The sequence below is a fragment of the Leopardus geoffroyi genome, chromosome C2, assembly GCF_018350155.1.
Source record: "Leopardus geoffroyi isolate Oge1 chromosome C2, O.geoffroyi_Oge1_pat1.0, whole genome shotgun sequence".
In the NCBI taxonomy this organism is placed as follows: domain Eukaryota; kingdom Metazoa; phylum Chordata; class Mammalia; order Carnivora; family Felidae; genus Leopardus; species Leopardus geoffroyi.
The window spans coordinates 112,366,052-112,390,577 of NC_059333.1; the positions used below are offsets into that span (position 1 = coordinate 112,366,052).

Sequence of the window (24,526 nt, forward strand, 5' to 3'; positions counted from 1 at the left end):
AAGACAGAATCAACCAGAAGAGATAGTTTAATAGGGAAGAAATGAGATATTATAGTTCAGGAATTGAAAAAAGTGTTTTGTTTACTCATTTACCAAAGAGATGAAGATCTCAAAGGAAAATCAGATCAGTCATAGAAAACAAAATTACATTTGCTTTAAATATCTGAATGTTGTTATTGTTTTTCTATTTAACAAAGTGCTTCATCCATTTATGAATCATTATTTGTTTCTCTTAATTAAACCACAACAATTGTATAATAAAGGACTAAAACATTTCACACTGGTTTGCCAAGCCTTATAGCAACTTGGTTCTCTTACTTGGGGCTGTATCACTGGTCAGAACAAGCAGTTCATGACCTAAGATGAAAGGTGTGTGGAGAGTCTTAGGTCCCCCAGGAGGAAGGTAGCAGAGAAGCTGATAGACAAGGAGGAGAATAGAGGAGGCTGAAAGTATCATGTCTGGAAAACAGGAGACTTATGATCCCATGACTCTGCAGTTCAGATTATCTGGACCTAGGGATCACCCTTCTAAGGAGGTGTTATTACTTTGGTGCCATATTAAATTTATTAAATTTATTAACACTTTCTGGGATTAATTTTTCATTTAGTTGACTTTACAAAACAAATTTATATGCACTTTTCCTCCCCCCCCCCCCCCACTTATTGCCATTGATCCTTTGGTCCCTAAACTAACTGCTCTATTATCTGGTAAGGTGTTAGATTTGGTAATAATATCTGATATTAACAGAAGTACCGTATTGTTTCAAGTTACTGCAGAAGATGAAGAAATGTGGATTTGGCATTTTGTGGTAATATTGTCTTATTAAACAGAACATGCATGTAATAAAATAAAAAAAAATATATCTAGTTATAGAAAGCCTATGAATGGAAGAAGAAGGGAAGAAGAAGAGGTGGCCTATTGGTACCGAATGGAACTTGTGGGGATGGTGGAAATGTTCTGTATCTTTCCCATAATGGTGCACCCATTTGTCAAAACTCATTGAATTGTACACTTAAAGTGTATATAGTTTATTATATGTAAGCTATACTTCAATAAAGTTAATTTTTTTTAATAAAATAATATAGTAAGCATAATAATTTTGCCAAGCAGTGCTTACCTAGGTTTGAATTCTTGCTGGGCCCCTCACAAACTGATTGACCACTCACAGGGGTAAATGATGACCCCTCTGAACCTGTTTCTTTATCAAGTAAGAATAGCAGAAATATCTATTCCCTAGGATCCATATTAAGAAAATGTGGTAATATATGTAAAGCACATAGAAAAAAAAAGCACATAGGAAGAGGTTCAGGAATGCGTATCTTTACCTATACTTGTATAACCTAGTGAGAGCTAATAAAAACATTTTCATTAATAGACCTGAATAATGCAATCTCAATTTTAAGAGACAGCTCTTTGCTAAAACCTAAAATAAAAAAGAAATATGTGTGCTATTATTACAGTTTTTTTCTAATATTAAAGTATTCTTTCCCTATATTTCATTATTTCAGGAGAAAATATATTCAGTTCTTCTGACAAAAACTGAGGGAAAAAAGGTTTTTAATATGCTTTTAGTAAGAAAGATAACTACAGTGTGCTTATAATGGTCGTATAGCTTTCTTTCATTGCTGGGGTTCTAAATTACACGACACCAATAATGTTATGCCAATAACCAAAACTATGAAGTTTATTAGCTAATGTTTTTTAAGAACCACTTCCTTTAAAAGTAAAAGATCTCTGCCTCTTGGCTCCGTAACCATTTTTGGAATGTTCTGGCTGAATTCTTTTAAAACAGCTTAATTTATAGCCCAAACTATCATGGTTACTTCAGTATGAAGTTAATTCATTTAAACACAGACTAGCTTCTGATTCTCTCTGAGATTTACATTGTAGCCAAAGATGGTATAAAATAGATTCACTCCCTCAGAATAAAATGATAAGAATTATTGCTCTTGGCCTCTCTATGACTGCTTCAGTCAACAAACGTGTTGGCCTTGTAAAATAATGACTAAAATGCTCACCATCTGAAAGCTAGGAAAGGAATGACTGTACCATAAAATATTTAAATGAAATTTGCCCAGAGACTGAGGAAAACCAGAGAAAAAGAAACTCCCTTATTTCTTATTTGGTTGTTTGCAATTTACATCTCACTTGCTTATGAAAAGAATTGGAAGACAAGATGTGTAGTCTTGCACACTATAGTCACTTTAAAAGGTTTGGAAAGAAAAAAAGAAATGGAATTGGGGGGTATTCAATTACTCTAATATATGCTAAATGTCTTTAATTCGCTGTTACTGAACAATGGAGAGGAGTTCATCTTTGTTGCACTGTAGTGAAATGTGAACTATAATTGGGAACCCATTTAATTACCGTTTTGTACTCCAGCATACTGTTTTGTACTATAGCCCATGAATTTAGTGAAGTTTACAATATAGTAGGTAAGAGTGCATGTTCTAGGGTCAGGCAAATCTGAGGTTGAACACTGGTTCTCCCATCCAGTGGACAAGTAGTATGGCCTCAATTCCTGCCTCTCCAACCTGATGATAATCATAACAATCTCATGAGTTTTTGAGAGGATTAAAGTCAAGAGTACATGGCAAAGACCCGTTTCTACACTTGGCATACTGTAGGCTTGACCAGTCATCCCTGGCACCTTACATACAAAGAGCTTCTGTATCATGGATAGTCATTACTATTGTAAATACTACCGAGAGCAAAATTTAAAATCTTTCCCTTTTGTTTCTTCTATGCAAGATGGATGGAGAAAACCTGAACATCATATTTTTACACATTGCACCTTATTTCTGTTTTAACCAGCTCCACAGTCTTTTCTTGACCTTCTATACTTGAATTTATATGTCTTCTCTACTTGAATATATACTAGAACATATATATAAAACATTTCTTTTTCTAAATGTTCCTTTTCTGAAGATGTGGCTATATTTTTCCAGCCTTCCCTGATAAATGTCTGCATTCTCTTTGGTAATGGATTACCCCAGGAACTTCTTGTCTCCCTGTTTTGCTGTGTTTTACCATCACCAGCTGTCAACTGGACAACTCCATATGACGAATAACTGCATGTGAATACTGCATATTGAACACTAAATTCATTGTGTCTTTCCTCATCAGCCCTCCTTCCCTTGCATTCTTCTTTCCATATTCCTACTCCTAGTGGATGGCTTGACCAGACACTTGGTTTTCTAATTATACATCTTGGAGGCTTTCTTGATGTCCCATTTTTCTATCTTGCCATATCTCACTGATCCAGTTCAATTCTCTATCCAGCTCAACACCCAATTTTTCTCTGATACTACCCTTTACACATTTTTCCATCATATGACAAGATGATTCTTTCCTCCACATTTGTATTCATGTTGTTTTCTCCATCCAAATGTTCTCTGAACAAGCTACAGTTTCAAAGCTCAGTGACAATTTCAACCTTTCCATGAGGTCTTATTTCTTGGCAAGCCATTTGGACTTTGTGCCATCAGCTCTCTTACTTTCTGATATAATAGCATCACGTATACGCTTTGTCTTCTTTGAGGAGATCAATGGAAGGCAGGTAGGCTCTGTGTCAGATGCCGAGATTTCTTCTTAGTGCCTTAACATATCAGTTTCCTTTTCTATAAAATGAAGTTAATGTAATACTAAGAAGTCATTGATATAATTACATAAAATAATGTAACTAACAATTCTTTTACTGAAAATTGGCACCTACATAATAGTTACTTTCATTATGATTTTCAATTTCTATTTGCTATGGCCTAAACCAAAAGGAGTTACCTACATTGTTTGTTTAAAAATTGCTTGTTTATTGACTGTTTGGATCTGATATTTAAAAAGACATTTATTGCTTCATCTAATGAAGAATATTTAATGTTTCTGATGAAGGATACATCAAGTCAGTTATAGGTTTATGATTTTTTGTAATAAACTTAGAAGTAACTTAGAAAATGACAACAGTGAATAAATGCCTGTGTTTACATGAAAATGAAATTAAGAGTAAAACCAAGCAAGAAGAGACTAAACTAGAACTTGGCATATAGTCCAGCCATATTGGCCAACTTCTATAATCTCTCGGGTTTCTTTGCCTCTGACTTTCCCTGCTTTGATCCCTGCAATGCCCAACCTGGAGATAAATCTTCTAAACATACCATTCTCATCATGTTGCTTTCTTGCTTAGAAATCTTTAGCATCTCTCCATGACTTAATGAACCAAGACCCTAATTCTTTGTCGGAAATTCATGGTTCTACATAATCTGGGCCCAATTTATGTACCCAACTTCATCATCTATTATTCTAGCAGATGTGATCCATAAAATCTTTCTATCTTACATATTCAATAGTTTATGACCTAGGATCTGACACTTAACAATGCCTCTAGGGCCATCTAAATAATGTCTTCTTTGGGGTGGTTAGGTGGCTCAGTGGGTTAAGTGTCCAACTCTTGATTTCAGCTCAGGTCATGATCTCGTGGTTCATGAGACTGATCCCCACGTCAAGCTCTGCGGTGGCAGCATAGAGCCTGCTTAGGATTCTCTCTCTCCCTCTCTGCCCTTCCCCAGGTTGTGTGCACATACTTTCTTTCTCTCTAAAATAAATAAACATTTAAAATACATACATACATACATAAAGTTTTCTTTACTGAAAACTTCCTTAACTATAAGAATCCATATTATTAGTACTTGAATTAATCTGAAATCAAAATACACTCATTGTTGCTTAGAAAGTGTCAAGCTCTACGACAGAAACTTTGAGGAGAATAAAGACGAATTAGTTACACTCTTTGACTTCAGTCTATTACTAAGTTCAATGAAACCCATAGAATGTGTTTCGAAAATAGAGGAAAGAAAATGTAAGGCACATGGTGTGTGTGTGTGTGTGTGTGTGTGTGTGTGTGTGTGTATGTGTGTGTATTGGGGGTGTGCTCAGAAAATGTTTTCAAGATGAGTTGATATTTAAACTGTGCTTGGAAGAAGAACTATCCTAAAGACACAATAAACAAAATGTCTAGGACCCATGATACTTCTAGGAGTCCATAGATAAAATACTTTAACTTATTTTAATATCATAAAAATTTAATATAACAGTAATGAATATATAATAACAAACTCAGCCAGGATTGTGCTTATTTTTATACAAATAGAATAATTTTTAATATTTTGATGGTGGAAGGAGCCCCTGAAGACAAAGTGACTTGGGTTCTCAAAAGTTACGTTGTCACCGTGCCTAGAAGAATAGATGTGATATGAATGGGTGGAGATGGAAAGAGGAAAACATATGAGTAAAGGTCATGTTGTAAGAAAAAATAGGGTGTATGTAGGAAATTCCTGCAAAAAGAGTGTTTAATTAAATATGACTAATGATGGCTAAGAGATATAGGACAATAGGTAAATACAGAATGTGGAATGGATCCATATTATGGAAGCCATTATTCATGGCAATTTTAAAGAGATTTGAACTTGTTCATGTTTATATAAAACGTTGTCGAATAGGGGAGTGACATGATAACAGTTTTCTATATGTAGTGCACTCATTCAACAAATATTTACTAAGCATCTAAGATGTGCTAGACATTTTGCTAAGTACTAGGCATACAGCAGTATAAGAGGGAGTCCCTGTCATTATGTAGCCAACATTCTAATGAATTCCAGAGACAATAAATACACAAATTATCAAATAAATAATAATTTCCCAAAATGATAAGTGCTTTGAAGACAGTAGAGGAGGAGAACAAATAGAGTAAACACAGAATACTGTTGTAGTTGAGAGGGTCAGGATTCTAAGCTGGAGGAACATAGCAAAGAGAAGACCAAGTTCAAATAACTGGTAGTTGACAAATCTATAATGAGGTTGTATGACTGGATTGAGTGTATCAGAGAATGAATTCAATCAGAGAATGAATGCATGGAATGAGGTTGGGAAGGAAGTTTACATTTTTGCACTTGGTTATAAAACATTTTATGTCCTTGTGTCCCTATCCTTCTTAATAGTTTTTTACATTTATTTTTAATTCATACTAACTTATTTCTTTTTTATTTCTCTGTAAAATGGCGTTTTGAATCATTTTTGGAATGTAATGGTGTGCTTAAAATTCTCTTCTATTCTGTGCAACATCTATCAGTGAGTTGAGATTACGAAAGGCATTCAATAAACATTTGTATGACTGGTTTGTTAGACAGCAGATATATTCAGATATCATTTGAAATTCCACTTAAAGGAGCCAAGAATTCACTTTGGTCTTAGATAAAATAAATTGTCATTTAGTTTACAGAGTCCTATGAACATCTAAAATAAAATAAGAAGTATCGCATGGTGCTTTAAGTAATATTGGCCTTCTTTGATAAATTCCTTTAGTACTGTTACAAGAGCACATCAGGGTCCATTATTCAATTTGGAATCTTATTTATTGTCATGGTAAACCAAGAAAAAATGCTATCTAAATGCAAAACTTAGAGATTATTTTTGGAAGTTCCACATATATGCATATAGTTTCCCTCAATGTCTCCAAAAAATTTTAGCAAAATTAAATGAAAGCAAAAATTCAATTTAAAAGAAAGATTCCATTAATTGATATAAGCTTTGGAAGATTCAAGAAATTGTGTTCAGAGTAAGCACCAATCTATATTTATGGAATAGTTAAGGGAAACAATATTATATAATTGTAAAATAAGGATGCAACAAGTCTCATAGATTTTGGTATATTCTGTATTCTATATATTCTGTGTTCTGTATATTCTGTATGCTATAATGTCTCTAGATAAAACAATTTACTAAGGACTGTAGCATAATATATTTGTCATAATCATTGATCTTAACTGCTGCAACCTTTGGAGGGATTATTGGAATCTTACATTTTATTTCAATTTTTGTTAATAGAATTAGTCTCATCCCACTTGTAAATGAAAGGTTGATTATAGGGAGTTTATATTTGTGATGGGCTTGGCTTTTGAGAGTGATGAATAAATATTAAAAACATTGTATTTGGGTAACAATCTTCAAAGGATTGAACAAATGGGAATTAATCCCTCAATTAGTCTTCCTTCAATTAAAACTGATAACTCCCATTCTCCAAGAGAGCAAAGTGAGTCAAAGAAACTTAATCCTTTGATTCTGTGTGAATCTCATCACTTTCCAAAGAAACATTAAGCTGTAGTTTAGAAGAATGGGGATTTTAAAGTGCAAATAGATTTATGACTCTTGAAGTTAGAGTGATTTATTATTAATTACCTTCCTCTTATCCTTAAGTGTACATCAAGGCATCACTCCTGTGCTAAAATCCAAAGAATGTTTATATTAGATCTTCATTTATAATCAAGTTTTGTAGACTTAATTTGGGAATTTTATTACATAAATATGTATAGACCATTCAATTTAGCCATGTATTTTTGAGTATAATATCATAGATAGCAAGTTTAGAAAGGATTAATGTGCAAGACAGAATTCTGTATGGGAAAACACTTTCTTAATTTTGTCCACTTGGGGCTTATATATGACCTTCTAGTCCAGGAATTTATATTGAAATATATATTTGCACGTATTCTGGTAATATGTGCACCTAGGGGTTTCATGGAAGGCTTAGGATTTTTTAGAAAATAATATGGTTTAGAATCACTGCACCCCATATTTTAGGAGAACAACATAGAATTTACAATAAACTCTAAAATCTATATGGTAGTATCTGATATGAATTTCTAATTCCTTCACATTTAGGATTAGTGGCCTGCTGGGGGCCACCTGTACCAGTACTGATAACAGAATGATCCTATCAGAGTGAGCTTTCCAGGTTTGGGTCCGTGATATCCTTTTCATAACACTTCTGTGGTTTGTGCTGAGATAGCTTCCTGATGCTGCATAGCTAATTACAAATCATAACTTTTACTCTTATCTTGTTAACACTGAGTGTTGCTGAATGACTCTGCAGTTGTCACTTTTTAAAAATGTTTTTATCTCAAAACAATCTCAAACTTAAAAAATGTTAAGAATCATCCAAATAGCATTTTCCTGGGCAATTTGAGCATGAGAGGCTAACACGATGCTCCATCATCCCTGCACACTTTACTATAAAACGAAGATATTCTCTTATATAACCCTAAGACAACTACCCAGGAAATTTATATTGATACATTACTACCATATAATCCTTGGATTCCATTCAAGTTTTTCAAATGGTCTCAATAATGTTCTCTGTAAGAAAAGGATCCAGTCCGGAATCATGCATGCTATTTAGCTGTCATAATCCTTTAAACAACTCCAGTCTGGAATAGTTCTGTGGTCTTTCTGAGACTTTCACAACCACGACATTTTTGAAGATTATAGACATTATTTTCCAGAATTCTTTCAGTTGGATTTTCTCATGTTTCCCCATGATTAAATTTAGGTTTTCAACTTGAGCAGACATACCACAAAAGCGACTCTGCATTATTCTCTTTCATCCTGTTAGGTGACACATGGGTTTGTTCCGTTACTGATGATGTTAACTTTGATCACTTGTTTTTGGTGGTATCTTGCAGGCTTCTTATCATAAAGTTACTTTTACCCCCTTTATAATTAAGTATTTTATTGGAGCAAGTATTTGAGGCTAGGTAAATATCTCATTTTTCGTTAAAACTTCAATTTATTCGTTTATTTAAATCAATGTGGATTGATAGATTCTTGTTTTATTTAGTAAGTTGCAGTCCAATATCCTCATTATTTACTTTAATGTTAAACTTGTCCAAGACTTAGTCACTGGGTCTCCTTTGAAGGCACTTTTTTGTCCTTTGGACATTTCTCCACCATTTTTTTGAGAATTTTTTTCTTTCTGACACATGATTGTCCAGGTTCATATTGCAATATTCCTGCCCAGTGATAGATTGAGTTACTTGTCCAAGGAGTTCCTTGGTGGAGTGTCCTTAAGTGGACAGTGATATTTAGAAACTAAGATCTGGGTGCTAGGTGTTCTCATTACTATTGGAGGTTTCTGGTTCCAAGCTTCTCAGTGGAAAAAGATAGGAAATATATTTATATATGTTACATATACACACAAATATATTTTATTATTTTTACATATGCATATTTATTTAGGTGTGGGGGTAGAGATATATGTTTACATATAGATTTATACTTACATCCATATGTAGTTTATCTATCTAGAATATGAAGAGTTCACATTAATATCTCCACTTTAAATGCAACAACATAGAGTTCATTCTAGTTTTTGCCCCTTCCCTATTTGTAACTCCTTAGTCCGACATTGAGAAATTAGGCTCTTACTGTCCTTAACATCATTTATTTTTATCAATTACCCTTATGTATCTAATCATTGCCACAGCTAACCTGGATGTCCAGCTAGAATATACTTGAGATGATTACAGCCTTAGCTGACATCTGCCTAAAACTACATATACGGCTGCAAGTGAGAACCACCCAGTTAGATCCAATAAACTCACAGAATCATGAGAGATAATAATACATTATTGTTTGAAACAACCAAGTTGTGTTGTGGTTTCTTATGCAACCATAGATAATCAGAAAAATGAGATCAGCAGGACAGAAAAGAAGGACAGCAAGTACCAAAGCACCTAAGAAAATTACCTAACAGAAATTTGGAGGACGATAAACACTAGTATCTTCTCATTTTACATCACAGCTTTGCCTAGAAGTAGCCCTAATACTATCTAGAGGGCAATACGGACATATTCAACTACTTGAACTATCACGTTTACAAATGATTTCATAGGAATTGTGACTGCATGATCTACACAAAGCAAGATTCGTAAAGACAGATTAAAATAAGAAATGTAGAACTAGTTTTGTCTTCTTAATTCTCTAAAGTATCTTGAAAGGTCAATTAAATTTTACCTCATTTTTCTTATCTCGAAGGTCCTTTTTTAACCTGTGTATTTTGCCTTCCAAGGAGCTGCACTATAAGGTTACATAGAGAGTCTTAAAAAATCATGAATGAAGAAACCACACAAAAATTTAGTTTTCCCTCAAACATCTTTTAATCCCCATCTTGTTTTAACAGTAGAATCTATTCTACTGCAGCTTGCCTTCTCTTTGTGGCTTGGCCTGCTTCTATTCTTGGATGTTTGGAAGGCCAATATATTGCAAATTTATTGCCAAATGAAACTCTGAGCTTTGCAAAAGATACAGAATTCCATGGAGACCATGAGAAGGATATTAGAGAAATACTTAGATCTCATGTGAAGTCATTGGCAAATAAGCAATAAACAATGGGAGAAGAAAATGTTAACAAAAATAAGGATAGGCAGGGGTTTCAAAAGAGAATGATTGTTAAAAATCAAAGACTTAAGAGAGAGCTTTGCAAAGATTGATTAAGCATGTGTGTATTTGCAAGAATAATCCTCCTTATTATCATACTGAAAAAAAACCACATTTTGTGCAGATATGATATCATGCAATAGTACAAGTTTGTCAGTAAATTGCACCAAGAAGAAAACAATGTTCTTTGTCTTTTCTAAAAATTGAACCATGTTTGCAATTGTAAACTAAATTTAGTTAAATATTAGATTATATTTAATCACATTTTTATAATTTTGGTTTTATTTTTCAAAATAAAGTTCCAATCACAATCTTTTCCTCTATTTTTACAAATGAAATTGTAGTGTCAATTTAATGTTCTTCATTTCAAGTGCCTTTTCTCCCTATATTAAACATATTAATCATCCCCAGATGAGGAAGTAAAACTCCAGATTAGTAGCCTCCAGATTAGTAATAAATAATTTTTTGGATAGTGGTTTTCATTATCAGTTAAGGGAAGATATTTTCTTAAGTAACTCAGAGCTTGCAAGCAATGGGTAAATAGACTTTAATATAATAAGTTCAGGTATTAGTTTACATGAAATAAACAACACTAAGATAATGGAAAACTTCTCTCAGGAAAGGATATATTCAAAGGAAATTTTGCATTTGATTTTAGATATTTTAAGTGAATACTAAATATAGCACAAAATGTTAAATCCCACAGTCTTTCTACTCTCCTTTCATTCATCCAGGCATTTGGTTGAAAATAAATGATTTCATCCAGGCAGTTGGTTGAAAATAAGTGACTTCAAATGAATTTTAGGCACAGAATTCTTTTCCCTTTTCTTCCCTTTATCCCTTCCCTTTTCCCACATTCTTTCTGCCTTAAATTCTTTTTCTCTGGAGCTTACAAGAAAGGCATATATATAAAACATATACAAGTATACAGCTGTAGTTGAATCAAGGGTTCCAAACCCAAAGTCAATTTATCCAGTCTCCATGTACCCTCTTGCTGTGTTGGCATCTAGGATTCTTCCATGATTCCCTAAGAATTAAGCTAAAGATGACTTGAAGCCACTGGACTATCTTCAGTGTTCTATCAGTTTAGAATCCACAATTCTATCAGTCAGATGATTAGTTATGGCACTATGTGGTCATATTTTACAGTGTCTGTATCATAGTGTTTGCCGTTCTTTTAGAAATTCCTTCCTGTGGTGGGAAATAATTGCCAGATTTGTACTACATGGCTCTTCAATGTTTGTTCTTATCAACTGAATGAAAAGAAACAAATGGCCTAAGAAAGGTCAGTAAGGTTTAACTCCTAGGAATATGTTACATGGATCAAAGATGTTATTTTGATGTGGAATGGTCGATCGAATGAAGATACACAATCAGCTGTGTTGTAGACATTTTAGACTATTCCAAAAGCTGGAGAGAAGGAAGAAGGGAGAGGGAGAAAAGGAGAAAGGGAGAGGGAAAGGGAAAGTCGGGGGGGGGGGGGAGAGAGAGAGAGAGGAATAATACACAAATTCAGAGACAGGTAAAATTTTACTGCTAACTAATTTCCTAATGGCTTTTGAGTTCCCGGTACCATTTCTTTATAGTCTTGAGTGCCTAGGACTCTGTGAAATCTTCTTTTATGTTTCATAGACATACACACATATAGATATAGATATTCCTTATTGAAATAAATTAAGTTTACTTGAAACCAAGGAAATTTTGATGGGCATACAGGCTTAAATTGGAAACAAGAGCCCCCCAGTAAGTAGTCTAAAGTATTTGTTATATATTTCAGGATATATAGAGAATACTTAAAATTGTTTATCTTTTGACTTATATATATTATACTTCCAAGGGTATTCCTTAAATGAATGAGCAGAGAATACAAATATTTTTGCACAATTTCACATAGCATTATTTATAACATCAAAACTGGAAGCAAGTTTAGCATCGAACAGTAGACTAGTAGCTAATAAAGAATGGAAGAGTCACGTAGCCATTATTATATAGCCATTATATAGCCATTTCAAATGTTTTCTAAGAACATTTAACATAGGCTGTCACATTATACAACCCTAGGAGGTGTGTCATAGTCTATGTAAATGATGTCCTTTAGGCTTTTGCAGTGTCCAGACGATACTTGTATACACAATACATGGCATATTAATGATATACTAAACATTAAGCCAGGTTTGACATTATGTTACTGTCAAAAAACGAAGTAGCATTCACCTAAAACTCTTTGGTATAATTCCAAATATATAATTTATAGACTTAAATGAATATATATACTATTCAGATAGATTATAGAGATATATGTCAAATTATTATAAATTATCTCTGGATGTCGGAATTATGAATGATTTTTTTTTAATTATAACATTTTCTTTTTTTTCTATAATGAATGCATATTGTTGGAATCAGAAAAAAATGATAATTATAATTTTAATGCTGCTATCTGTTGGCCTGTTAAACATCAAACACTGGGTTCATAAATAACAAAATCTTCTATTATATACCACATCTAATGTGCTCAGATATCACCTTCATGGCAATTCTGTGGCTATGCTTTACATTAACACTCAACTATTAATTTTCTTTTATTATTCAATACTATCTGAGATATCCACTTTATTTATGAATTCCTAAACTGGGCACTTTTCTCTAATAAGGATCTGACTAGACTTAAATACACTGAGAAACAAACTCACGTTTACTACGGTCAATGATTTTGTTGACATAATATATAATAATTATTTTGCAAGTTCTTAACCTATAGGAAAGACAGAATTCTCCAGGGATTTTCCAAATCGGTAATAGGCTTTGATTTCTCTACACTATAAATGGATTTAACCTCTAGATGTACTGGTTTTCCCATTTGCAAATGGATGATATATAAGCTTGCCTAAATGTGCTCTGGGGATATGATAAAGATTGGTGTAATTTAAACTAACAGGAAACATTCGATTTAACTATGGCATAAACAGGTAAACAAATTTGTGAAATGTTTTAATACCTTTACAGAAAGGGACATATTAAAGAGGTCTGGGGACACTTGACAAAATATTGACAATAGTAAAGTCCCACTGTGGCAGAAAAAGTGACCTAGCTCACACATTGAATACGTGTATCTTCTACCCAACACAACATAATTTTCCAGTGAGTTTCAAAGAAGGACCACAAGCAACCTTAATATGAGAACTGAACTGTGTGGGGCCAACCAGTCAGTTAGAACCTAATCCTAACAAGCAAGTGGTCACAACTAGGGTCCACACCCAAGCACCATGCCAATATCAAAGGATGCATTCCTGTTGTCAGTCTGCTCTTTCACCTTAAAGGTACTAGTCAAAGAAATACTAACCATGTATTATTAAGCTCCAGTCCTGTGTGCCCACTCATGGTTTTAGTATTCTACATATATTATTTCTAATCTCCAGAAAACTCTTTAAGTAGATTTTCTTATCTCCATTGTACAGAAGAGGAAACAGAAGCACATAGATTTTAAGTGATTTGCCCAAGGTCATTCAGTTAGTTGGGGTTGACTCAGCATTCAAATTCAAGGGTGTGAAACACAAATTGTTCTTATACTTTGATGCTTCCTTCCTGTTACTGAGATTGTAAGTGTTGAGACCCTCAATGTTAATGAAAATATATGTCTTATCTAGAAGACAACTCATAGATGGCCAATAGCTTATTTCTGTTTGTGGATATGATATGATATGATATGATATGATATGATATGATATGATACCATATGATATGACACTATATAATACTGCTTTCAAATAGCTTCCAAGATTTATTATTTTTCAAGTGATTTGTATTATCTATTACTGTATAACAAGTTACTTTAAAATGTAGCAGCTTAAAACAGCAAACATTTATACTCTCATGGTGTCTGTGCATCAGAAATCCAAGCATGGCTTAGCTGGCTGCCTCTGGCTTAAAGTCTTTCATGACATTGCATCAAACTGTCATCTTGAAGCTATGGTCTTATCTGAAGGCCTAATTGGTTTGGAGAATGAGGAGAAGATTTGCTTCCAATTTCACTTGTGTGGTCCCTCGCCAGGTGGGCCTCAAGTCTCCTCACTGGCTCCACCCAGGTAAGTGATCCAAAAGAGAGTAAGACAAAGCATCAAACACCAAAAATACAGTCTTTTGTAACTTAATCTCAGAAGTGAGATTCCATCTCTTCTGCTGTATTCACTTCATTAAAAGTGAATCAGTAAGTTCAGTTTATACTTAAGGAGAAGAGGTTGCATCTTATACTAGAAGATGAGGATCACTGCGGACTATCTTAAAAACTACCTATCACATGATCTAACACAATTGCCCAGACAATAGAAAATTATGATATCTACTTACAAGTTTTCTATAACTCCAGAATTGTTGTAGTCAGGACTCTAATATTAACTAACAGAATGCCAATGTAATCTGGCTTAAGCAAATATAGGATATTTATCAGGTAATTCAAAAGTTATGTATGGGTCAAGCTTCTGACAGACTGCATTGAATGTTTGAATATTAGCAGGTGCCTGTCTGTCTTGTCTCTTCTCTCTCTGGCCTTATTTTCTTCTGAGTGCCTTTATTTTCTGGCAGGCTCACTCCACATTGTGTAAAGGTTAATTCTAGTGACCCTGGGGGGAACATGATATATAGTGGCCACTATCTTTTTGCAGAGGCCAAACAAAGTTTTTCATTGGTTCTCTGAATAATTAGGACTATGGCATGTGCCATCCCTGGTGTGGGGTTGTGGCTACCCTCATATGAATCATATGAACAAAGTGTTTTAAGGAAATTTGGTTCTAAAAAGTAAAAGGTTACAAGAATAAGGGGTCATTTTATGGGAAGACAAAAATTTTAAAAATATCTAAAGAAATAAAGAAAAATAATCACAATGTTATAGGCTGAATCGTGACCCCCGCCCCCGCAAATTTATATGTTGAAATCCCAACACCCAAATGACTATATTTAAAAATAGGGCCATTATGGAGGTGATTAATGTAAAATGAGGTCATAAGGCTGGGACTTGAATCCCCTTGTCATCTACAAAAAATCCTGAAGTTGTCAGTATTGTATTTGTTTCCTGGGTCTCCCATAACAAATTACTACAAACCGGGTGACTTAAAACAAGGGACCAGAAGTCTAAAGTCAAGTTGTTGGCAATGTTGTTACCTTCCAGAGTACTATTCACAGACAGGTAATTACAAACAACCTGTTAAATTGGACTGAATAGGAATTATAGGAAATTCCTTAATGGAAAAGAAAATATTTTTTCAATAAAATTTTCTATATAGAGTTCAAATGTAAGCCTCAAAGATTCCTTAATGTAGTATAATTTGTAATAATATCATAAAACAAATCTTTGTTAACTTTATTGAATTTTTTAAAACTTATGACATAAGAACAAAAAAGTCTTTTAACAATTATAACTAAGTATATTAGTTTTCTAGAGCTATTATAAGAAATTGCCATAAAGTACGTGGCTTAAAACAGTGGAAATCTATTCTTTCATGGTTCTAGAGGCTTGAAGTCTGAAATCTAGGTGTCAGCAGGTGCCTGTTATCCCCAAAGGCTCTCTGGGAGAGTCTTTCTAGCATTGCTTGCTCGCTATTCTTGGCTTGCAGATGTATCACTCCAATCTGTGCCTTTTTCATCACATGTTTTCTGTATGTGTCAATATCCAAATTTCCCTTCTCTTATAGGGACAGCAGTAACTGGATTTAGGGTCCACCCTAATCCAGCATGAATCCATTTGAACTTGATTAATCTGCAAAGACCCTATTTCCAAATAAGATCACATGGACAAATACTGAGGTAGGATTTCAACATATCTTATTAAGAAATACAATTCAACCTGCAATACTAGGTCTTAAGATTCTTTAAATAAATTGCATTAGAAAGGAAAAGAACATTAGACTCCCTTATTTCACTTTATTGGTTTCTATGAATAAACAAGAATAATTTATAGGAGGAAAGTTAAAAATCATAATTTTGTTAGGACTCCCACTGTACTAATCTAGTATTTCATGAATAAATCTCACATTGTAATTGGTTTCTGATTAAAAATGTACTGTCTACATAAACTATTAAAACTTACTTACCCACCTTCAAATTCATACTTACCAAATGATCTTTTCTTCAACTAGTGCATAGTCTGTAACTTTGGCATGGAAGTCACATGCTTAATATCACTCCACTGTGCTGAAGAGATCTGTTTAAACAAATCACAAAGCTGTGATACAAGACAGAACACCAAGGCAAAAACATTTCAGCTTCTTCTATTTAAAGTCATCATGGTATTTAACAATGCAGGCAAACTACAGGTTGCTTCAAGTTTTAGATCATCATTCTCCCACAAACCTTCAAATCATGTTCTAGGTAAGAGCTCTGAAATTCCAGCGTTCACAGTGACGTTGCACTTGCATGTAGAATTCTCTACCTTCCCTGATTCGGCAGCTATTCTAGAACTGAGGATCCACATTTTGTTACTTTTCCTTCAGCAAGACCAACGGTCTCTGATAATATTTCTCCAGGTTCTGTAAATTTGGGATAAATTTTCAACATGTTAAATTAAAATGTTTTTGTTTCTTCATTTAAAATATCCAGAGAAAATTTTACATTTTTTTGTGTGTAAAAATGGAGCAAGTAGGTGTTATGTAATGGGATGATTATTATCTTTCTTATATTCTCTTATTTCCCCCACTCTCATAGCCTGAGTACCTTAGAAAAGAGTCTGAACCAAAATGTATATATTAATGCTCTTTGGTAGGGGTGAAACATTATGTGCAAGGGCAGTGAGAGTGAAGGAAAAAGGGAAATGAGGCAGGAGTGAGGAGGAGAAATGAATCCAGTTGTCTGTGATTTTACAAGAAAATTCAGTCGGTTATTATTTAGTCATATGGGATATCTCTGGACAAGCTTCATGTCTCTTAGGTGGGCATGGGGTTTGGGGAAAAGAGTAATTCATCTGATGGTTCTACTATTTCTCACTGGTCACATCTGCTCCAGGGTCTATGAAGCCCCCACACTCCTGGGTTGTATGATCTAGCTTTTCTATAGAACAACAGAGAAACCATACCCTTTACAGCTTTGACCCTGCCAGTGGTTTGGAGACAGTGGTCATTACCAGTTGGGGGGTTCTTGATCTATAGTGATGATGGCAGCAGTTGGACTTTATCATCCCCAGAACTGTGTATTTCAAAGCTAGGGCTGCTCAGGCCAAGAACAAAGTCAGGAAGTTGAGGTCTGGACAGTACACGTCAGTGCAGCCTATTGGGCAGTACATAACTGGGTCTACACACAGCTGGGCTGATCTTTAAAGGTCATTTATTCCAAATGTGACTTTAAAAATATGAGGAGATATTTTCGTCTTCAGTTAAAATGGAGTAATAAAGACTGAATTTACCCTCCCATTTGAGACAATTCCCCCATAAGGCAAAGTATATAAAACAACAGTTTTCAAGACACACAGTGTCAGATGATGAAGGAGAGTGCGACCTGAGAAATAGGAAACAAAAAGGCGAGCCTAACAAATGCTTCCTTAAGACTTTCTGGGCTAAGGGGCACCTAGGGTGGCTCAGCTGGTTAAAGCATTGGACTCTTAGTTTCAGCTCAGGTCATGATCTCAGGGTTCATGGGTTTAAATCCTGCATTGGGTTCTGTGCTGATTGCACAAAGCCTGCTTGGGATTCTCTCTCTTCCTCTCTGTCCCCTGTCCCCCCCGCCCCACCACCACTTATGCTCTCTTTCTCTCTCTCAAAATAAATAAATAAACTTTAAAAAAAGTTTCTAGGCTAAGAAAGATCCAGTAGGAGCCTAGTGTATGGAGGATATGGAACTGCGTGTGTAAACTGAGGTAGCTAGAATTTGAAGTGCAGAGTATCAGGAAGAAGAGAGCAAGAAAGAGAGAGAGTGAGAGAAAGAAAGAAAGAAAGAGAGAGAGAGCATGCTCCAGGAAGATACCCCTTGAGTATGCGACTGGATACTAACACATGCATGGAGACTACTCCAGGCTGAGGAAAGAACCATCTGATAGTTTTAGAAGTAACAATGCCTAGCACTCACACAGGACTTGGAGTAATGTCTGTTACCACCAGCTGAACTGGAAAACCTCATGATGAAAGGGCACTGGGTAAACAAGAGACTTCCCTGAATAGTGGGAATCTTTAGCCTTACCTAGAATTGCTCTGATTCTAACAAATATAAAATCAAGACCCAAAAAGAACAGGGGCACCTGGGTGACTCAGTCGGTTGAGCGACCGACTTTGGCTCAGGTCATGATCTCTTGGTTTGTGAGTTTGAGCCCCATCAGGCTCTGTGCTGACAGCTCAGAGCCTGGAGCCTGCTTCTGATTCTGTGTCTCCCTCTCTCTCTCTGCCCCTCCCCTGCTCATGCTCTGTCTCTCTCTGTCTCAGAAATAAATAAACATTAAAACAATTTTTTTAAAGAAAAAAATTTAAAAATACCCAAAAAGAACAAATTGCAAGTAACTTAAATGCATCATAGAACAAACCTCATGAATATTTGTATAAAAACAAAACGATCCAAAACTCAATAGAGTAAAATTCATGACTGGCAAAAACAAAAAACAAACAAAAACACCCCCCAAACCATTATACCCTTGCAAAGCAATAATAAAATATAAGCCACATTGAGGAGAAAAAAACCCCAATAAATTGAAACTGGACTAGAACTAATAAAATGTTAAAATCAACAAATGAGGACATTGATACTGCTAGTACAACTATATTACATATGTTCAAAGAGTTGAGGAGAGGCATGGAAGATATAAATCCACCCAATTTGAACTTCTAAACATAAAAAAGTTTTATGTGTGAGATGAAAAAAAAAAATCTGAATGCGATTAAGCAAGTTAGGAGACATTAAAAAGGAAATATTTTAGAATGGTTAAACTTGAAAATGTTGACCACACCAAATGTTGATAACGAAGTAGAGAAACTGGATATCTCGTGAACTGCTTAAGGGAATGTCCAATAATATAACTACTTTGAGAGATTGACAGTTTCTTAATCTGTTTAACATATGTGTGCAATATAATCTAGTCACTCCACTCCTTAGCATTTTCCCAAAGAAAATGAAAGCCTACATCCCTACAAAGAATTGGGCACAAGTTCACACGATAGCTTTATTTGTAATATTCCACCAAAAAGACCAAAATGCCTATCAACAGGTTGGGGCGCCTGGGTGGCGCAGTCGGTTAAGCGTCCGACTTCAGCCAGGTCACGATCTCGCGGTCCATGAGTTCGAGCCCCGCGTCGGGCTCTGGGCTGATGGCTCAGAACCTGGAGCCTGTTTCCGATTCTGTGTCTCCCTCTCTCTCTGCCCCTCCCCCATTCATGCTCTGTCTCTCTCTGTCCCAAAAATAAATAAACGTTGAAAAAAAAATTAAAAAAAAATGCCTATCAACAGGTTAATGGGTTGGCAAACTTTGGTATGTCCATGTAATGGATACTTGTCAGCAAGAAAAAGGAACGAACTATTGATATATGCTACAAAATGGATGAATATTAACATCGTTATGCTGAGTGGTAGAATCGAGACAAGAAAGCATACATACAGTATGATTCCAGTTATATAAAATTCTAGAACATAAAAACTAATCTATAGTGACAGAAAGCCTATTAGTTGTTGCTTGGAGAAGGGGGAGGAGGGACAGAGAAGGTTGAGTGGGAATGACTGCAAGGATCCGTTGGTGGGTATTGATATACTCATGATCTTGATTGTGGTGATGGTTCACGGTAGGTACACATGAAAACTAATCAAATTCTATACTTTAAATATGTGCAGTATATTGTGTGGTGTTAAAAAAAAAAAGAGGAACTTGGAGAACAAAGGTTTCACAGGGAGTCATAGGTAGAACTATTAAAGTCATATTTCCTTTTTCTATAATGCATTTCCCTTATTCTTAAAAGTATTTGAAAACAACATTGATTATTAGACGTAGTGTCATGTGTAAATGCAATCCATAATAATTTACAGTTCTGTCCTACTTCTTCCAAAATCAAAGAAGCACAACTGCAACTGTTATTCACATGGATGTTGAAAGGCTGGGAGTCCACATGTTGATGGAGCCACCACAGCCATGGTTACAATATTGCTTATTGTGGACTCCATAACAACAAAGGATGTGCGATGAAAATTCACTAGTCTATACAGTAATATTCACTTCACACAGTGTTTGGAGTTTCTCACATTTTATCTTAGAGCCACCTGTAAGCTCATTAAACACAGATATCTGGGACCCATTACCAGCTTCTGACTGAGTAAGTCTGGTAGGGGGCTGAAAATTTTACATCTCTACCAAATTTACAGATGATGCTGATGAAGTTGCTTGAGGGACCACACTTTAAGAATCACTAAGATAAATGCCCTAGACAAAAAGACAAGGAATCCCTTCATGCAGTTGAATTTAATTATTCATTTGGGTTTGGATTTAAATATGTCCAGGTGGCAGAGAGCAAGCAAGCATCTGAGCAACCCAGTGGAAATACCCCTGTCAGATGCTCATCCGTCCTTTCCTGTTTCCTGGATCCACTTAGCTCACCACAAACCTATTTTGTAGGTGTAGGAGTCACACACAGATCTTTCTACTTTTCAAATTTAAAATGTTTAATGGTAGTCAAACGTAGCACCGTGTGCAGTTGAATCCTTGCAGAACCAATGAAGATCATTGTCCACTTGTAAGTTCAACAAGGTGTTTAAACGCCTGTCCTATGTCACACTCTGTGTTAGGTACTTGATATTCAGTGGTGAGCAAGTTGGGCACGGTCTTTACCTCTTGGAAATTCCTGTCTATTGGAAAAATTGTCATTATATCAATAATCATCCAAATAAAAAAGCACAATTATGACAAATGTACAGAAGGAGAGCTGTAAATATTATTGACGATCAGTACAAAAATAATGTTCCTGTGAAGACAATGCATGTAATTCTATAACTTGATTGGATCTGTACCTGCCTCCAATTCTAGTGATAATTTCTGATATAGTTTGCACCGGACAGTTCTAGCAGACAATTTTAAAGAGTATGGCACTCCACCTCCCATTTACACTTTCATTGCCTTTGGTTTTATCCCTGAATTTGTATCTTCTTTCTCTTGTAAGTTGATTTAACTTCTACCTTTTATTACTTTTATATTTTTAGAAGTTATGGTGTCAGTTTATTTAATGTTTATCTTTTCTTTGACTGATTTCATCTCAACCAAAATAGATCTCTTGTTTAATTTGTTATTGTACATTTGGAAGAGAATCAGATTTTCTGAGCTTCACTAAATTACTTCTTCTTTTACAAGACAAATGCTTCACAGGAGACCTTACTGTGAGTATTCAATAAATACTTTTCCTCCATTTCCCAATTTTTTTCCTTTATTCTTGCATGCACATTAAGCTTGTGAAATTCATGAATGATAACTCTCAAAATTTTCTTGAAACCTGAAATTTAAGTATACCACAATGTTTGCAGAAGCTTCTAGCTTTCACCTAAATGCCAGTATAGTTCCTCTTCTTATCATCTCACCTTTTAAACTTACATGAAGAGTTTTATGCAATGCAATTTTCACATTAAAAGGAAATTTTTAATTCCTTGTGAAGGTTACCGTGTAACTAATGATGAACAGAAAAAAATCAAAGTTGCCTCGAGAAGTAGGTGGGGAACAGTTGACCAAATTGGTGCTTTTTTTTTCGTTTTCTCAGGTCTCAGGACATTTAGAACTTTACAGCATCAGAGCTGAGGGCCAAACTCTCAGGGATCACAGCTTTGACAACATAATTGCCTGGGACATTCAAGGCTAGGCTCTATCACCAGCTGAGTGACTCACCAGCTCATGTAGAATACATGAGATTCAAATTTGTGACGGAGCAAAACTTCAAATAACTCCAAATTATGAATGCCAGGGTTGCATGGGAATTGTTCATTCTGTCTTCCAGCATTTGTAAAATATTTATTCAACAAATTATAAGATCGTGGCCAGTGATGAATACCAAGCCTCTATACTTCATGTTCTATAATTATGCCAAGTTGTATAAAATCATAGACCTCAAGATCCTATGACATTATTTACAACTTGTTTCTTATTTCTCTGATAGCTACAATACCATTTTAGATCCTTATCCCATTCATCCATTTAAGCATTTTTGACATCTACTATGATGTAAGCACTTTGCCTACTTCTTCATACGATAGGCTCTACTCACTTAAAAAGCCTATAGTCTGGGTAGAAAGAAACACAAACAGACCATTACAATAAAATGTGAAGAGTACTGTATCACAGGGAAGCCCAGAAAAGAAGAGGAAGAAAGACACATCAAGTTTATGAGGTTTAATCCAGTAAGTCTTCCCATTGATTTTCCTCTCATTCTGAACACGGTTCATGAAATAACATCCTAAACATGCCCAGAGTCAGCAAGTACCACCCAGCATCTGTGTTTTAGGCCCCACTGCAGCTTTCATTATTAGCAGATCTGACACTTGCCTGTTCTAGTAAGTTATTATGGTTTCTATCAGGACATAGAAAATAGATGTGAAAATAGATGTGATAGACTTGGAATAGAATTTAGTCATGGGAAAAATGTCTGTTTTAGGTTAAAATATCATATCAAATAAATAGTTGCTAGGTGACAACACAGTGTGATTCATATTCTGCAAATGATATAGCTGTAAAAAAATTAAAACTTAGTTTTTCTTTAAAGCATTTTCTCATATTGTCTAACAATGCTAGGTCGGGGACTTTTTTAAAAATTTTTTTAATGTTTATTTTTGGCATAGAGAGAGACAGAGCATGAGTGGGGGATGGGCAGAGAGAGAGGGAGACACGGAATCCAAAGCAGGCTCCAGGCTCTGAGCTGTCAGCACAGAACCCCACATGGGGATCAAACTCACAGACTGTGAGATCATGACCTGAGCCGAAGTCAGACGCTTAACCAACTGAGCCACCCAGGCACCCCTAGGTTGGGGACTTCTAATACTGTAGGACAAACACATTGACCATTAAATTTTTATTTCAGGAGGGAGTTACTGATACCCAAAGTCCCTGCTGAGACACGGTAGTGTTTTATGATGTGAGATTTGAGGTAGATTTTCCCACGACTTCCATCGTCTCAACTTATTCCAAAAAGGAAAAATAAAAACCTGTATTAAATGAAAGCCCAAAGAATTATTAGAATTGTATGGTTCCAAACAGGGCAAGAGAGTAATATAAGTAATGGGAACATATGTCAGTAGAAACTTACTTTCTCTTTTCCAAAGATAGTGTGCCCCTGTAGGGAGAGACTATCATTTGTTCTTTGGGCTGGCAATACTTAATTCTCTGTTCTGTACTTGGTAGGCACTCAATAAACATTCGGCAATGATTATAAAAATAATGAAGATGAAGTTATTTTAATTTTAAATTAAGTTAAATTCTAGGAAGGTTTTGTAATAAAAGTAAATTTAATAATTCTCCCAGCTCTATTCTTTGTTCTTTAGGACATTTCATAAGTATGTCTTGCCTGTTCAGAATGACACTATGCATTATTCTCAAAGGCATGAATTTTTTCAATCTCTGGAGTCATATTGATTTGGAATAAACATGTCCTTAAAATTCTAATTTAATGTTCTCAGAAAATTTTGCCATTATGGAAGTCACTTTCATATGTTCCTGTGAGAGTCAAGGGAGAGATTTGAATTTCTACTTGATTTCTTGCTTCTATTCAATTTCCTATCCAAGGTGTCAAATTTATCTCTCACTTGTGACTTTCATAGGAAGATATGAGGGCTCCAATGGCAGAAGGGAAAGGACTATATTTATGATTGTCAGTATTTTTATAGCAACAAGCTGCTGGATCAACAAAAGATAATACAGATTGAGCCATTTATATTCTTACAGCTATAATTTAATTTTACGTGGGAGCAATACATAACTTTTCTTTTATGTTTACTTAGCTATCTGTGTCTTGGAGCCCCTTTTTTGCCTTTGAATTGCCAGTTATCCTAATACTGTTTTTATCTTTTATTTTCTGTGAAAGCAGAAGAAAAAATTTTAAGTGTAATGACTATAAAAGGAAATGACACCTTATAAAAGGCATTGTTAAAATGAAGTACTAAATGTCAAGATTCTTAAAGCACAGGAGAAAATTTACATTAGTTTCTAATTATACTCTATCAGCAAATTAAAGAATACAGAGTCTAAAACTGGAATAAGTCTACAAGTGAATCAAAATTGCATTTAAAATGTCTTTTCTTTACCAGATGATCGAAGTACCTATTTTTTTTTTTTTTTCT

At 34.9% G+C, this 24,526-nt stretch overlaps 1 long non-coding RNA gene across 3 annotated transcripts in view; it reads left to right on the forward strand.

Moving 5' to 3' along the window:
* Nucleotides 1-24,526, forward strand: part of LOC123611379 — a 43,283-nt gene that overhangs the window by 13,143 nt on the left and 5,614 nt on the right. The window contains exons 2-3 of one of the 3 annotated variants that reach the window (XR_006718639.1): nt 7,712-7,784; nt 21,561-21,586. The exons of 1 other annotated variant lie outside the window; for it this stretch is intronic. This is a non-coding gene — a long non-coding RNA (uncharacterized LOC123611379). Of the gene's footprint in view, nt 1-7,711; nt 7,785-21,460; nt 21,587-24,526 lie in introns of those variants that run through there. One more of the 3 variants, XR_006718638.1, reaches the window with a different exon arrangement.